Source organism: Mytilus californianus, unplaced genomic scaffold, assembly GCF_021869535.1.
Source record: "Mytilus californianus isolate M0D057914Y unplaced genomic scaffold, xbMytCali1.0.p SCAF_6, whole genome shotgun sequence".
Classification (NCBI taxonomy): domain Eukaryota; kingdom Metazoa; phylum Mollusca; class Bivalvia; order Mytilida; family Mytilidae; genus Mytilus; species Mytilus californianus.
In genome coordinates this window covers 42150277-42167767 of record NW_026262712.1, presented here as the reverse complement: position 1 = coordinate 42167767, position 17491 = coordinate 42150277, and the positions used below count along the sequence as shown (strand labels likewise).

The 17491-nt window shown below is 31.7% G+C and overlaps 1 long non-coding RNA gene across 1 annotated transcript; it reads right to left on the bottom strand.

Annotated features, from left to right (window-relative positions):
- Positions 1-2347: 2347 nt before the first annotated feature.
- Positions 2348-14179, bottom strand: LOC127704489 (uncharacterized). The gene is made up of 3 exons (XR_007983301.1): positions 13614-14179; positions 3922-4064; positions 2348-3588 (listed from the first exon to the last, which is right to left on the bottom strand). It is a non-coding gene; the product is annotated as an uncharacterized LOC127704489 (long non-coding RNA).
- Between the last annotated feature and the right edge of the window lie 3312 nt (positions 14180-17491).

Below are 17491 nucleotides of genomic sequence, written 5' to 3'. Positions count from 1 at the left end.
ATGTCCCTAATGTAGTAACTACAATCCCGTACCCTTTTCCCGAATGTGACCTACCGAATTAGACTTATTACCGGTTATGTAATAACATGAGCAACACAACGGGTGCCACATGTGGAGCAGGATCTGCTTACCCTTCCGTAACACATGAGTTTACCCTAAGTTTTTGGTGGGGTTCGTGTTGCTCAGTCTTTAGTTTTCTATGGTGTGTTTTGTGTACTTTTGTTAGTCTATTGGTCTTTTTCTTTTTTATCCATGGCGTTGTCTGTTTATTTTCGACGTATGAGTTTGAATGTCCCTCTGGTATCTTTTGTCCCTTTTTTAAAGCGATACAAAATTACAAACACGTAGAAAACATGGTAGTATCAATAATTTTGATACATGTGTTGCATATGCATTATGTGGCGGCGATTTTGTGTTTGCTTTACAAGAGAGGTGGAAGATACCAAAGGTAAGTTCAAATTAAAAATCATTGAGTTTAAAACAAACTGACAACGCCAAGGCAAAAAACGTAAAACAACCAAAGGACAAACAACAGTTAACAAAACACAACATCAAAAACTTAAAGAGCAACAGGAAGCTCGCATACAACACCGGGTAATCTTGGATGTTACAGAATTGTATGCTTCATCTGTGGCACCCATAGTGTCGCTCATGCAAGTACAACTCCAATGACAATTCCTATTTGGTGATGTCACATTAAAGTCCGATATTGTGGTTACGACAAATGGAACACATCCAACGTCATCTTTGAAACAGATAATTCATAAAGGCTTTGAAGTTATACCTGTTCTCATCCACTTTCTTGATATGCTAAAGGATCAAAGTTACATTTTTTAAAAATCTCCTTATCTATCTTAAATAAAACGTACACAACGAAGCTAAAAAGACAGATAAAAGTCTCCCAATTATTTGAAATGAGATACAACATTTACCAATATACTTTAGTTGCATGATAAAATTGCTTTGTAGTTTCGTAGACTAATTGAACATAACAACTGAAGGACAGAGGGACGGACATAGTCAAACCAAAATATCTGTAATTTACTTCCACACTTTCTAGGCAGTATCATTGTTTTTAAAAAAATAGTAATTTTGTTAATTCATTTTCACAACTGCTACTATAACTTTTAAAGAGCGCAGAAAAAAGGCAAACAACACGTTACATATTGCATGAGTACGAAACGCTTCTCTGGATTTACCTTCATCAGGAACGTACAAAGCCCGATAGAAGAGAGGTTTTCCTTCTTTCGCTTTATATTATGAATCTAGTTCCATGTGAGGGGCAGGAACTACGTACCCATCCGGAATAAACAAAAAAAAAAATTCGGACACATAATGTTGCATATTTTTGTCTACCAATTGCAGTAAGGGTGTCTAGAAATGGTTTTTATAACCGGTCTCGCTCCATTTACAGTTCATGCTACTCTCTAAGCCTTTTGCTACCCTGATTTGTCTCTTTCTAATTTGAACGTCGGTTAACATCTGTCGAATTAATAAATGGGAGTTAAGTTTAGAGATGGGATATTCATAATGTTGAATTACACAAATCAAAAAAACAAATCTTTAATTTCAGGAAATAAAAACGTGCAGAATAATCCGAGGGGTCTGTGATTTATATGGAAATAAATGTCTAAACTCACTATCGACATGTTTTTTGCCGGTTTGAAATCTGTAAATACCAGTAAACCCGTCTGATCAGTATTTCAACCGATTATATCCTTTTCCAGATTATAAAAATTTGAATGAGTGTGAATTTTACATGGCAAGTGATGCATACATAGCAATAGACGTTTACCCTGTCGACATACATGGGCTTGCTCCTTTTGGAATCCAATTTGATTCATTTGATTTTTGTTCTTTATCTTGATTTGTCTCTTCCTAATATATTAACGAGATTTGAAATATGGTGAACTGCTGTAGCCTTATTTCAAATCATTGTATTGGGTTGGGTTTTGTCGACTGTTATTTGTCTGTTCGTCATTTCCTTTGCAATAGTGTTTAAACTGGACTTTTAAAAACAGATTTACTATTGAAGAGCAAATACACCAACAAAATGAAGAATTTTTGATCTAGTGAGAAATATGATTTTTGTGATAATTGCAACATTAAGAATACATAAACTTTTAAGTATTGTGTTCCACGTACACCTTTAGCAAATTACATGAAATATTTCTTTACTATCATAGTTATACAAATACCTTTGATAGAATCATTGAACAATTCAAGTTAAGTGAATAGAAATTTAAGTGTGAAAAGTGGCTACTTGTAAAATACTGTAAATGAAATACGAGAACAAGATGTACTATTCTGTTCTCGTTATCTACTTTAAGCCTACACCTTTCCCGTATATATATTAATCGTAAATTAGGGTTAAAAATAAATCACCTGCGAAAAGTGATGTCATTTGAGATCCGTTTGAAATAAGTTTAAAACATTTAACCCGTATTGCATTACCATTATCTACGTCAATTTAATGTATGTTATCTTGTAACACGACATTTTGTCGTAATACTATAGCATACATTAATCATCCGTAAGGATATTCAACAAAAAGTATTTAATTTAGATAAATGATGTGATCAAGGAAGTGAATATGAAAACACTTTTAATACATAAACTGATGTCACAGCATTTGTTTAATACTTATAACAGGGTTGTTATTACCTGGGAAAAAACAATGTTACTGAAATAAATCTGCATGCTAACTGCATTTAAACATTGAGAATCAACTAACTTCACTATTTTTTTTTTAAATAACTTTTTAACTATTTTAGACTTTTTGAATATTTTGTTTGCAATCTTTTTTCAATGATTCCGTTAGGTTAACTTGATGTTATCTTGTCGTTTAAATCTTCGGATAAAAAATATCTTATCAATTTAAATTTCGTCATCATTGCAAAGCAGTAATTGGAAAATTTAAGATCATCTAAGCCGCATGCTAAATTCGTCAGAAAATATCATAAGATTAGCGTAAAGATATCTTTTGTGAACAAGTGCGGGGTTAAAACAATCGAATAGGATGAATAACGATATGAGACCAAATACATCAAGAGTTAAAGCATCTCCTGGATGTCTTAAATTATGTAGTGAAACCACTGTTTAAGAGACCTGGTCGGAAGGTTACCCTTAAAACTCTTTTTTTCAATTGGTTTTTCTATGTTAAAATAGTTATTTTTTGTAGTTATTCATATAATAACACAATATTGACTGCTGTACCCCAACATTTGACATTTTTATCTATTATGTCTGTTTGTTTTGCTCACACATTGTTGTCACTATAATGGAATTCTATGCAGCTGTCATACAAGTGAAAGGTTTGGCTAGCTATAAAACCAGGTTTAATCCACCATTTTCTACATAAGGAAATTCCTGTACAGAGTCAGGAATATGACAGTTTTTTTCTCCGTTCGTTTGATGTGTTTGAGTTTTTATTTTGCCATTTGATAAAAGACTTTCCATTTTGAATTATCATTGGAGTTCTTTTTGATTGCTATTTTACTTTTTTCTCTAAGAGTGCTCTGGCTTCTTTTTCCAATAAAAAGTGAGTAATACGCTACAGCAAATGCCACTGAAACCAGTATTACACATCTACAAACAAGCAAATAAAACATATATACTCAAATTTACAGCCAGTTTCTATATAATATCGATCAACATTCACCTAAATGCACATAAAAACTTCAGTAAGCATAAGACGTTTTTAACAAGGGAAAGCATACTTTTGATGACAATTACAGCCGAAGAAGAAACTTTGACATGTTTAATCATTAATCTATTGTTAAGACGGAAAACAAGTCTATAGGTTAGTATAACAATTAAATTTTTTAATAGCAGTACAAAATTGCAAACACGGAGTAAACATGATAGCATGAATAGACATCATAATTCTTTCATTAAGTGAAACTAAAGACTTTTTTTTACCTCGGATGTAAAACTTAGAAACCCCAGCAATTTTGCGCAGAACAGAAAGGCCTGAATTTGGACAAAAAGTTCCTTTTTAACTCTTCATAATCAGTTCACATTCAAAGAGTCTTCGCTTAACTTTCACCTAAGCAGTTCTGAATCTGAAAAATGAAAGAAATTTGTACGTTCTGTGGACAAATATTTGGTATTACTGTTTTCATTTTTGTTACAGATCAAAGCTATCATATAAAAAAAAACATACACAACTAAGCAATAAAGACCGCTACTTGTCTCGCAATTACTCGCAGTTAGATGAGAAATTGACGAAATAACTATTCAGATGGTCGTTTTTGTAGTTTTGTACAAACAAAAATAAATGTAAGGACATACAGAGGGACATTAGTCAAAGATATTCATCTTTAATTTACAAGTAGAGTATGATGGATCATTTTACTGTTTTGTATTGTTTTTGTCCCCAGTTTCTATGTACTAGTAGTTTAATTTTTCAATATAAATAAGTCATTTTAACGTTTTCCTTTCCCCATTACTACTACTACTATTCAAAGAGCGAACAAGATATAAGAGATAATCATTCTATCGCTTTTGATTATGATATTAAACAGGCTAAGTGAAAAAAAAATAACTCATGCACCTGGAAAGAAGCAGGAACAAAACACCCGTCTGAACCCCATGAGTTTACACCCGTTTTTGAAGGGTTTGTGTTGCTCAATAACTTATTTTCTGTGTATAGTTTTATTTAATTTTGTAATCTTTTTGTCGTTTATGTTTTCGGCCTTAGTGCTGTCCGTCTTTTTATTTTGATGACTTCTATTATATCTTCTCTCTTTATTTACAATTTCACCATTCGTTATGAGATTTTGACATTCTGATATATTTGCACTTTTATTCTCTATTCAGCTTTTAGGAGAAATTCTAAGTATATGTCAAATATATGGAAAAACATTATAAATATATTTTGTTGTTAACCATACGTTAAAGACAAGACTTTAACAAATTGACCTCAATGAATAATAATGAATGGTAAATAAATCGGTAATATATTTTTGTTGACGCTTTACTAGCAGGAGTGTCTAGTAATGGTTTTTGTGATAATTTGGTTTTGGAATTGAGTTGTGCTTTTAATGCTGAGGAATTATAATAATTGAAAAACATATTTAACCATCTATGTTCATCATGTTCTTGAATAATAAACATTCTTGAAATTACTGAATATATCTTGACTAAGTTTTTACGATTGGTGCTACGGAGGAAATGTGATATATCTATGGCTTTCAATGTTAAAAAATATTTTGTTGTGTATTGTAATCCGCTGTGTATCTGTTCGTCGTTTGTTTTAGAGTCATATCTGTTTCATTGGACTTTTTGAAAATCATTGAAGAGCAAATAATCCGAGTAGATTAAACATTAAATGTTTTAGTGTAGTAATTGCAAAATAAAGAATATATAACGTTTTAAGCACTTTGTAAGACTAACAAAAATGAATAAATCATGTGAAATCCTTTTTATTAACATAATTATACAATAGTTTGAACAAATACTTAATGGAAAGGTTCAACAACGCAAATTCAAATGTACATTTTTAGATGGTGACGTTCCCTTGTCACCATCTTACGGTGTTTATATATCTCAACTTGTACGATTCGCTCGTGTATGTAACAATGTTTTAGATTTTAACGAGAGAAATTTATGTATTACGGAAAAATTATTACACCAGGGTTTTCGATATCACAAACTAGTCAAAACATTTACTAAATATTGTCATCGGTATAAGGACATCATTCGTAAATATAGCTCAACATGCAGACTTCTCATACGTTCAGGTATTTCACATCCAATTTTTTATGGAAATATTCTTTATAAAGCACAAAAATGTCAGTATTCACCTCTGAAGCTAACAAAATCTTTAAATAGACTTATTAAGAAGGGATATAGTTACGATACTGTTGTCAGGTCATTAAAGATTGCATATTTTGGAGTTAATATTGATTCACTTATAGGGTCTTTGCATCGGCACTAAACACATTTATTTAAAAACCAGTTGTTGGCATGACACGGGTTATGTTCTTCTCATATATGTTATGATGGTATGATACTAAACCCCTAACGGGAAGGATTGTGCCTGATATTCATATGATGAAGACATAATCTTTTAATCAGTTTAATTGAAGTCTGGAGCTGGCATGTCAGTTAACTGCTAGTAGTCTGTTGTTATTTATGTATTATTGTCATTTTGTTTAATTTTTTTGGTTACATCTTCTGACATCAGACTCGGACTTCTCTTGAACTGAATTTTAATGTGCGTATTGTTATGCATTTACTTTTCTACATTGGCTAGAGGTATAGGGGGAGGGTTGAGATCTCATAAACATGTTTAACCCCGCCGCATTTTTGCGCCTGTCCCAAGTCAGGAGCCTCTAGCCTTTGTTAGTCTTGTATTATTTTTAATTTTAGTTTCTTGTGTACAATTTGGAGTTTAGTATGGCGTTCAATAGAGATTTCCAATAAAATGACATACGTACCTAACTCGACGTACGCACGTAACGGGACCGGTTATTGCTAACCTATTAATTTTGTTAAATGGGCCACTCAAGTTTCAACTAAGTATTCCTAAACTATTAAACTCATTCATGATAAATTTTATCTATATCAAGTATTTCTAAGATGATGAAAAACGAAAGAAATCATGATTTTTATATATCACGTGATTATTGAGATTCCAGCCAAAACTTCACTGTCATAAGACCACGTATCTTTACCTATCATACGATTGATTTGAGTTGTCTTTCACGGTTTTGACCATGACTTTGATTTTATTTTCGTGGGTATTTATTATAAGACAGTGATTTTTCTAGCAACTTCAGAAATATCGAATTCAAAGTGTTAGTCAGAATTTGTCTCTGTTAAAGTTAATAACTGGGATTGCATCATACTTTATTAAGCATCATTTCAAACGTTCTCTTTTTCTGTAGTTAATCTTATTTACTTACAATCTCCGATTTTTCCCCAGGGAAAACTTACGACAAAGGAATGTGTATATTTAAAAAAAAATGATTAATACAGGTTTTGTAGTTCTTTAAATTTTAATAGTTGACATACACTTTTCTTTTAAATGAAAGTCAACTTACATTAAAATAAAAAAAGAATTTTGTAATTAATAACGATATATTTATGTAAAAACATGTGTACACCAATTCGTTATATAGATTGTAATTTGGAAGGTGTACTTGATTAGCAATTGATGACTAATCTGCATATAAATAATAATACTTTATTCAGAAGCAATACAGCTTATAGAATATACATTTTACAATAATTTTTAAATGGATCAGTGTAATATAACTAACAATAATTATACACAATACACGTATGGCGGAGAATGACAATAAATTCATATGATAAATAAGGAATACAACTACATATTACGATTTTTTTCGATATTAAACAAAAATTTACCTAAATTATTAAGTTCTTTCTCATTGTGAACTGATCACAACTGTATAAGTTTAAAAGTGGATGGATATTGCCAATAATATATAAACACTGACCGCTGTGGATAGTAAAGTATCAATTTATAGTAAATAACAATTGGCTAAAAAATGTCCTGTCTCCAAGTATCTCTGATTAAAAGTGGATGAAAATGCCAATTTACATATACTTGTTACATTTTTAAGACAACTATAATGCCACTTCAGTCTTTACAGTAATTTTCTTTTTAAAATGTACTTTTAATTAGGAAGGCTTGATATTGTCATAGTTGTTTTTGAATTAAGACAACTCTAACTAATCAGATTAGACGTGGATTCTATTGATTGAGTAAAGCAAAAATTTGGAGTTTCAACTTTTGTCTCGCCTTAGAGGTATATATTTATATATAAAAGTTAAACTCTACGACATATCCATGCATAGGATCACCAGTGAAGGTGATACACGGCTGAAAACACATTTTATATTCATAATTACTTTAAATAAGTATTATCTCTGAAGAAAGGTTTTTTCCAGGTTGTTCTTATGTCGTGCTGTTGCACCACTGTCACAGGCTTAGGGGAGGGGGTTGAGCACTCACAAACATGTTTAACCCGTCCACATTCTTTATGTGCCTGTCCAATGTCAGGAGCCCGTGGTTCACTTGTTGTCGTTGATTCATATCTGTTATATTTGTTTTTCGTAAATTGTTTTGTTTTAAATCAAGCCGATAGTTTTCTCAATTGAATTGTTTCATATTTTTCAAGTTGGCCCCTTTTATGGTCGACTATACGGTATGGATTTTTCTCATTGATGAAGGTCGTACGGTTGACTATCATTGCTTACATCCACTTCATTTCTTATTGGCAATCATACCACATCTCCTTATTTTAAATTTTTTTTTAACTAAATATGTTGAATATTCTCAGGTAATTTAACATGTAAGAATCAGCTTTCAGTACCTGGGGGTACTTTAAGATCGCTACTCTGTGTCTTTCATCATAAAAATGTAATTGTTTTGGACTGAATTCAAATTTGATTAGTTGAGCTATTTCCAAATACGTTTTTTTTCTTATGTTGTGCTGTTACATCAGAGTGTTGGGAGCCTTCAATTTAGTGGATGTCGTTGGTTACTTTCTGTAATTTTTGGGTTATTTTTACTCTTGTAAAACTATTTATTTTCGTTTGAACCGTTTACATTTTTTAAAGTCAATGCCTTATATACTAGTATCTGATAATACGGTATGAGTATTTGCTTATTGTTGACGACATCACGAGCCACTGAAGTCGTTATTCACGCCATTTGTTTGATAGTTTGGCGCTCCACACGGATCCAGGTATATACATGTCGGAGTGTAAGGAATAAATCAAAAAAAGAATGCATGCTAAGCATACTAATGCTTTTGAAGAGAAAATTTAAAATATTTGTTGAACGGATAGACTGGCGGACGGACAGACAGGGTGATTGTGATATGAGTGCTGGTATAATATTTTGTCAGTGTATGTATCTTAGATGCTAGTGGTAAGGAAGTCTGCATCAAAACGGAGTAGTCTTTTATACTACTAGTATTTAGAATAATAATTGCATGCCTACTGGATATTAATAAAATAGCAAGTCACAAGGATAATGGAAGCTGTGAAACACCATTTTACAATAAAAACTGAGCTTTTTGATACAAAGAAACATTGAGAAAAATCAAATAAATTATGTAGTAACAAAAAGTGTTTTCAAAACAAGTGTTGCTAGAATAATAATATATGCACATAAAGCATAAAATATATAAACAGGTTTTTGTTAAATATGGGATTGACTGGTAGCAGGTTAGCCTCGATTACGGGTTTAATTATTTTGTTGGACCCCCTGATCGAATGATTTTAAAACTGGATGATTTTTCTGCTTCTCCGCCAAACATGATGCATTCACGAGTAAGAGCAGGTGTTGGTTTAATCGAAGAAAAACAAGTGTGTCTTTGTTTCGGGTACGCTATTTTGTTACCTAGCATATAAAAATGCGACCATTAGTGTTGGTCATGTACAAAAAGGTATATTTATTTATCATTATCATTTCATCATCCTTAATATATATGTAATATTTGTCGCTGGATATAAGACATACATCAGTATCATCATCTTCATTATAGCTTGAGGCTAAATTCTTATCTAAGATTTTAGCCAATTTATGTGGAGAACTTATTTTACGCATGCATCTCTTTGCTACATAGTTTTTATAAATGTCCATGTTAAAGCCAATAGAGATCATAGAAGTATGTTTATCAAATGATCATGTCTACTCACAATTAAAACAGTAAGAAAGGGATTGACTCGTTCGACTAAAACGAAGCACAAAAACAGCAATTACTAAAATTTCCAAATAAACTCCTATGTACCGATCTTACAGTATTCACAGCTACTGAACACTATCTTTAAAACAACTACAACTAATAAATACAGAATAATTATCCAGTCTAGAATATTAATACATTATTTCGTACTGTTACACCACTGTCCCAGGTAAGTGGGCCCGCTAACATGTTTAACCCCGTCACATTATGTATGGATGTGTCTGTCCCAAGTAAGGAGCCTGTAATTCAGTGGTTATCGTTTGTTGCTGTGCTTTCGTTCATTTTTTTGTACATTAATTAGGCCGTTAGTTTTATCGTTTTAGTTGTTTTACATTTGTCATTTTGTGGCCTCTTATAGCTGACTATGCGGTATGGGCTTTGCTCATTGTCGAAGGACGTACGGTGGCCTATAGTTGTTAATTTCTGTGTCACTTGGTCTCTTGTGAAGAGTTGTCTCATTGGCAATCATACTACATCTTCTTTTTTGTACACATTATAAATTAAGTATAAAAAGTACATAAATAGTCTAGAAAAGCAAAACCTTTTGTCATGTCAAAAGCACAGAGTGTCTGTAGGACCATTAGTGTTCATAACTGTATAGCAGATTATATGTAGTTTCTATAAAATGTAACGATAATTTATCGGCAAAAGATACATGATGATTTGTTAGTGGAATTATAAATAACTAAATAAATAAATATTTATATTAAAAAGAAACATCAGAAACAAGAATATGTGTCCATTAAATTACACGTCAGTATCACATTTCCGTGTTAAGTGAGCTCTAAATCTAGGAAAAATCCAATTCAGTATGTAGTCTAAACTTTTAAATCTCATGCGAGATGTCTAATGTTCAAACATTGTTGTTTTTAAAACGTATTTATCAAAGTCAAACGACAACCATTTAATTTTTTTTTGTGCTATACAATTTGTGATTATGGCCGGATCCAAGATATTTGAAAGAGGGCGTAGTTCCCGATAATTGAATTTATACTGCCGAGCTGAGTGATGCGAAAAAAATTTGGACGATTTTACACTAAAAAATTGTATAGATAACGTGGAAAACGCGAGATTTTCAAAATTATTTGGCGATCGAAAGGGGGAGTACGCCCTCTACCCCTGTATCCGCGAATGCACGTTTAGGTATACATGGACAAAAACCTCGTCCCAATCATTTAAAGACGAAAAAGTACTATTCGATAAATGTATCAATGATATGAATTTCTGTCCACGTCAAATTATCTTGAATTAAATTTAGTCGCGTACACCTTTTACATTCGGGTGTGTTGGAATCTTTTTTTTAACGTTAAAACTTATAAAAATAAAAAAAGAGATAAACTTCTCGCTTCGGATTTCATTATTTTAATATTTTCATGCTAAATTTTCACTTGGTAGTTTTTAAAATTCATATTATGAGAAGAACTGAAATATGGGTCAAGTGAAATGACAAGAAATGATGGGTGTATTTGATTACAAGTTGCTAGCTTACTTATTCCATTAAGATATTTTTGTCAATAAAATCATTCAAAATTTAATTACAAAATATTTAAAAAATTTAAAAAAGTAGTTGGGGTTGATTTTTACATTAAGTCTATATCAGCAAAAAATGCGTGTGCAAAGAGCAAAAAATGCATGCAGTGTATGCTCCCCTCCGTCATGCTTCAATGCAATAGGACGAAATACGTTGAGTTAGGTCGGTTATGTCGAGTAAAGTCATTTTATTGGAAATCTCTATTATCACTGAACTAGTATATATATTTGTTTAGGGGCCAGCTGAAGGACGCCTCCAGGAGCGGGAATTTCTCGCTGCATTGAAGACCTGTTGGTGACCTTCTGCTGTTGTCTGTTCTATGGTCGGGTTGTTGTCTCTTTGACACATTCCCCATTTCCATTCTCAATTTTAAATGTAAGTTTTACACACTGACTTCCATAAGACAGCAATTAAATCCCAATAACCACCAAACGTTGATAATTTATTATACAAAATGACATTTATTAGGGTGTTACGACATCCAAACGTTACTTCTTTCAACATAATAGGGACTACGTGTAATATCATTTGAATAAAAGATGAAAACAAAATGGAATAATCGGTTCTCGTTATCATCTTAATGGTTCAATCCTTTCCGTGTTTTTATTGAACTTTATTCAAGGTTGAAATTTAATCACCTGCGAAAAGCAATCAACGTTGAGTTTTTGTTTTAAATGAATTTAAAACATTTCCTGTATCGTTGTGTGAATCCAATAATGAAGTAATTCCCATTTGTTAATAGTGGTAAAAATTAAGGTTCAAAAGCGCAATATCTTAAAAATTTGACTGAGTCATAACAAGTTATATAGGAATCGAATTTACGTTTATGAAGAGTACATGCAACTCTTTGTTCGATTGCTTTTTTTAATAGACAAGCAGATAAGATATAAATCTTTATCTCCATACAATAACTTGTGTTATCTTTTAACATGCCATTCTTATCGCAATTCTTTTGGCCATACTATACGAATATTTGGAAACAAAAAATATCTCCTTTGCAGCTTTTGAATTTAATTTTTTAGCATGTTTATCACAAAAAATTCATAATATCAAATGAAATAAGGAGATTTAGCTAACTAAGTCCTTATAATTGAATAAAGTAACATTCATTTTTAGTGGATTCTTTGTGGTTAATGTAAGATAACTCTGGTTAATTTTCCCAACATTTTGTCATTATGGGGAGATAAATAAATTTGGTTTTCATATATAGTCTTTTTCAAAAAAGTTCAAATGCTTTATGTAGGTTCCAATCATTGTTTCTCACTAAAGCATTTGACATAAATTTGAAGTTTCTGGAATAAAGAGGTGGTTATTGTGTTCTGCTTATGTGTTTGTGCGTATATTTATCGTGTGTGTGTTTGTGTTGGGGGGTGTTACATATCATACTTGTATTTGTCTTAAGGGAATCAAGTAATGCATATAAATTAAGAAAATATGTCTGCTGCATTTGAATTCTGACATAATTATATACACCATATTGAACCAATAAATGCTTTTACAAGTAGCAAGATCAATGCTGTTGGGGGTTAGATGACGCAGACAACTTAAAACAGTGTATGCTTGACAGCAGTATGCATATAGTTGTCAAATGAAACATGTGTTATTCACCTAAATAATTTTCTCAATCATAAGTCGACAGAATACTATTTATATAACGTAGAATCGTAATACGGCTTTTTATAGAAACTGTTCCAGAATTAGTTTCAGGCAAGTGCATTATCTGTACTCTCACAGTGGTGTGCCTCATCGACACTAATTAACTTAATAATAACGATGATGATGAAGGGTTTTAAACGACCTTGACTACCCATTATTAAAATGTTACTTAAATGTTACCTTGGTATTTATTTATGTTATATAATAATTTTTAACGTTTCAAACAAGTAAATAAAATATAAGATATACATAAATGTCTTTAATAAAACAATAATAAATATTAAAATCTATCAAATTCATAAATTTTGCAATGATTCAAAATTTTATCAAATAACTATACGTAAAGATCAAATTATGAACCTGTTCAAGGGAAACAATAAACGCATTGAGATAGACTATTTGGAATCGAAACAAAGTAAAAAGGGATGTCACTCTTGCATACAAATGACACACCAAAAGAATTAATTAACACAACATTCGTTCGCTTGCTTCTATGCAGATTCTAACTTATCAACATAACCAACAGTTGTTAATCTATAGGATAGTAACTGCCAACGAATGCTAACCCACAGTAAAGTATATTTGTTTTCATAGCTCATAATTAACGTGTTTACACATTAAAATAATATATTAGTTAAACAATATTTGCTTCTAACAGTATAAGACACAATACAGATCGTATGCTTGAATCAACTTACCCAAATAAGCTCAACAGTAGTCCGTAAGTAATTGTACTTCAAATTCGAACGGCCTTAATTGAATTGTTTTGCTGTTGTTTTTTGTATGATAATCTGAATATGTCGTATCCGAGATATTTGTCAGGTTTGGTGATGAAGGGACAACTGCTACGTCAACCGATAACATGTCCATGGATACGTCTTTTTGGACATTTCAATATATCGAGATTTGGATTTATTCAATTCCCTTCAATCATAATTCATTCTTTCCTTATCCAAAAAAAGGAGATGTGGTATGATTGACAATGAGACAATTATTCACAAAAGTTCAAATGAAGTGGATGTAAGCCAATATAGGCAACAGTACGGTCTTCAACAATATAACGTGCGCGCTTTACCCTTTGACCACAATGTTTTCAGAATGAACAGAATATCGCTATGCGGTATATATATCCTTTACGTTATATGTCGTCGGGCTATGGTGGCCTTGCGAGCCTTGCCGAAGTAACCGATATGGTACAAAATGTAGTTACAGTTCTAATTGTGTTTACCAAGTCAAAGGTCAGATATTTATTGTTGCGTTTCCTCACCTTTATTTCCTTATATCAAATTATTCAGGTAGTAAAGTATATTGTAACTTGAACGCAAGGTCGAAGACTTACTTTGAAAATGAAAAGTCTATCTACCTTCTGTGGTTGACGTTTGTGTTTTAAAATAATATTTTTTGTATTCAACTTTGAAATCACAAACAACTCATACATTAATTCCAAAATTGCCTTTGCGATCACTTGTTATCTGAATGAATGCAAATTAAACACAAATGTATATTTACAGTTTAAAATTTAACAAAAGAAGGAAATACACCGAAGGAAGTTTTTATTAGGAAAACTGATATTTTATAACGTGCTACTAGTTGGATATTAAATATTGTAAACATATTTAGTCCTAAATTAAATCAATATGAAAATAAGGAGATGTGGTATGATTGCCTATGCGAAAACCAAAGTTCAGATGAAGTAGATGTAAACAATTATACTCAACCGTATGGCCTTCAACAATGAGAAAAAATCCCTACCGTATAGTCGGCTATAAAAGGACTCGACATGAAAAATATAAAACAATTCAAACGAGAAAACTAACAGCGCAGATATGTTTAAACTATCCATGCTGTCCTTGTAATTTATAAGACTTGGCAAACAACAATATATACAAATACACGATGCAATTTATGAAATGTACGTGTTAATCATGTTAATACAACATTATCAAACTAGGTTGATGAATTTGTGTCGGGCTTTGCGTAATGCACGGGCATACCCAAGTACCTATGGTTAATGTAACTTAACTTTTATCCCGCAACCAAGATGTTTAGGTGGTTGTCGCAAATATCCGTGTCAGTGTTTAATACATTTCATTTGGAGAATGGACCCCCTTATTCTAAATCTGTTCTTGTTGTTTTTTTTTTGTACGATATTACAATAACAGTACTTTATAAATTTTGACACTGTATTATAATAATTGAGGGTCAAAATTTATTAACTACTGTTACTGTAATAAAGAATGGAAAAGAGCAAGAACTCACTTAATAAGTTAAGATATCACAGAATATTTACTTTTTTTTTTAGAAAAAGGGGGATCCATTAGCATAGCAACTGTGAGCGTGTTAGACTCGAATGTTTGGTGTCGTGGGTTTGATCTATAAAAAATACATGATATTTCCTGTTTCCGCTAAACCTGCAACACGCAGTCAGAAATAAAAGCAAAGACTAGTTCAATCGGACGCAGAATAAAGTGTCCGAATAGGGTGGCATGTCTTACTGCGGACTTTTACATTGTAAACTGGAACATTAAAAATCCGGCACAGCATGTCATTCTAGTACAAAACACGGTTCATGTTCATGTCACATTAACATGTTCTCGTCCTAATTTGCATGTTTTATTTGTCAATGGACATTAAACACCAATTCATGATCGTTATTATGTCATAATATTATAGACAATCATCTAAAACGGTAGCAACTGCTGATTCAAATCGTTAACGTAATATTTGCTCCCTGTGAAAATCCTTGTAGTCCGATATTTAACGTTTGAAAGGTAAGCTTCTTTAACAATGTGCGTTGAATGTTGATTCAAAGACATAAACAAACACATATTGTACGGGCACTTGTCTGTTATTGAACACTACATTTTGCCCTCTAGATGTCTTTTTCGTTATCTGTCTCATTTACATGTACCAAACCTCTGTTATACATTGTGCTATTGTCCACTTCCAATTCAAATATTAAAATAAGAAGATGTGGTATAATTGCCAATGAGACAACACTCCGCCACCAGAGACCAAATGACATAGAAGTAAACAGCTATAGGTCACCGTACGGTCTTTAACAGTGAGCAAAACCCTTACCGTATAGTCAGCTATAAAATGACAAATGACTGATTTGATGATGTAGTTTCACCTGGTGCTTCTGTTTAGGTTTATATTACCTAGGCATTATGCTCATCAGGTACCTCAGCTTAACAGAAACATGATAAAAATAAACGAAAATTCTGGAGATAGAACACTTTACTAGAAACAATGTTGTTTTACAAATTCATCCCTAAATTTATATAGGAGATAAACAATGGATTTTCTAACTGTGTAATATCCCCAATTCTGGACTGCTGGATTTGCTAAAATTTGCCCATAGATTGAGTTATAATCATGCAAACAATTTGAGCATAGTACTACTTAGATAATTTTGATAAAGATTATTTTACAGCAAAAATACCCGAAAAATAGTGGAGATAAAACACTATAAAACATTTTCTCTTAACTAACTAGATGAATGAGCCAATGGGAATGTGGAGATAGGACAGTTTAGTTATGAAAAAAACTTGTAGGGTGAAGACATTTTGTATTATACAAACGTAGTTGTATAAGGGAGATAGACCATTGTACTTGGGTTTCAAAAATATAGATATCGCAATTTTTATCAAAAATTGACATATAACACTATAAGATTCACACGACGGTATGCTATCATCTTTATCTCCATACAATAATTTGGGTTATCTTTTAACTTGATATTCTTTTGGTCATACTATACGAATATTTGACAACAAAAAATAACTCCTTTGCAGCTTTTGATTTGATTGTTGTGAAAAGGCAAGTGATTGACTGTGTTAAACGATAGAAAATAACATTCATTTAAACAAATAGAAATGAAAAAAAAAGAAAAAAAAAATCAGCAACAGTGAACACAAAGCATAAAATATCTTGTTATAGGTAGTAAGTATTGGCGTGTTTAACCATTTCTGTCATTAAATTAATTAAATCTGCTGATACATGTATGCACACAAAGTGTTTACAATTTCACTAGAAGATTCTAAAATTGTAATAAAAGGGTTCAACCATAAAACTAGTCTGCTTTTGTCGTTTTTATACAAAGATAAGACATTACACGAAATACACGATACATTAGAGTAATAGGTTGATAGAATAACAAACTTGTGTATCAAAATGTTTCAAAGTGGAAAATGTTTTTCTTTCCCTTTAATCTTATTTATATACAAGGGAACACTTTATAATAATTATATTAATATTTACGACAATGATTTGTTAGATAAATGAATCACTGAAGATGACATATTAAGTCGAATTATACCGGATTTTCTCATGATCACAACATAAGCATAAGGAAAAGACATCTATCAATATCCTGATACATTATTACTTATTCGGTCAAATTATTTTACATGGTTTCATATTAAGGATGTTCGCTCCTCTGTTTCAAAATAACAAGCTTTTTAAAAGACTAGTATACATTGATAGTTTATAAATAACAGAACTTAAAAAGCAGAAATAAAGTGACAGGTCCGTGTCTTTGTTTATGAGATATAATCAATTGAAAATTTTGCGG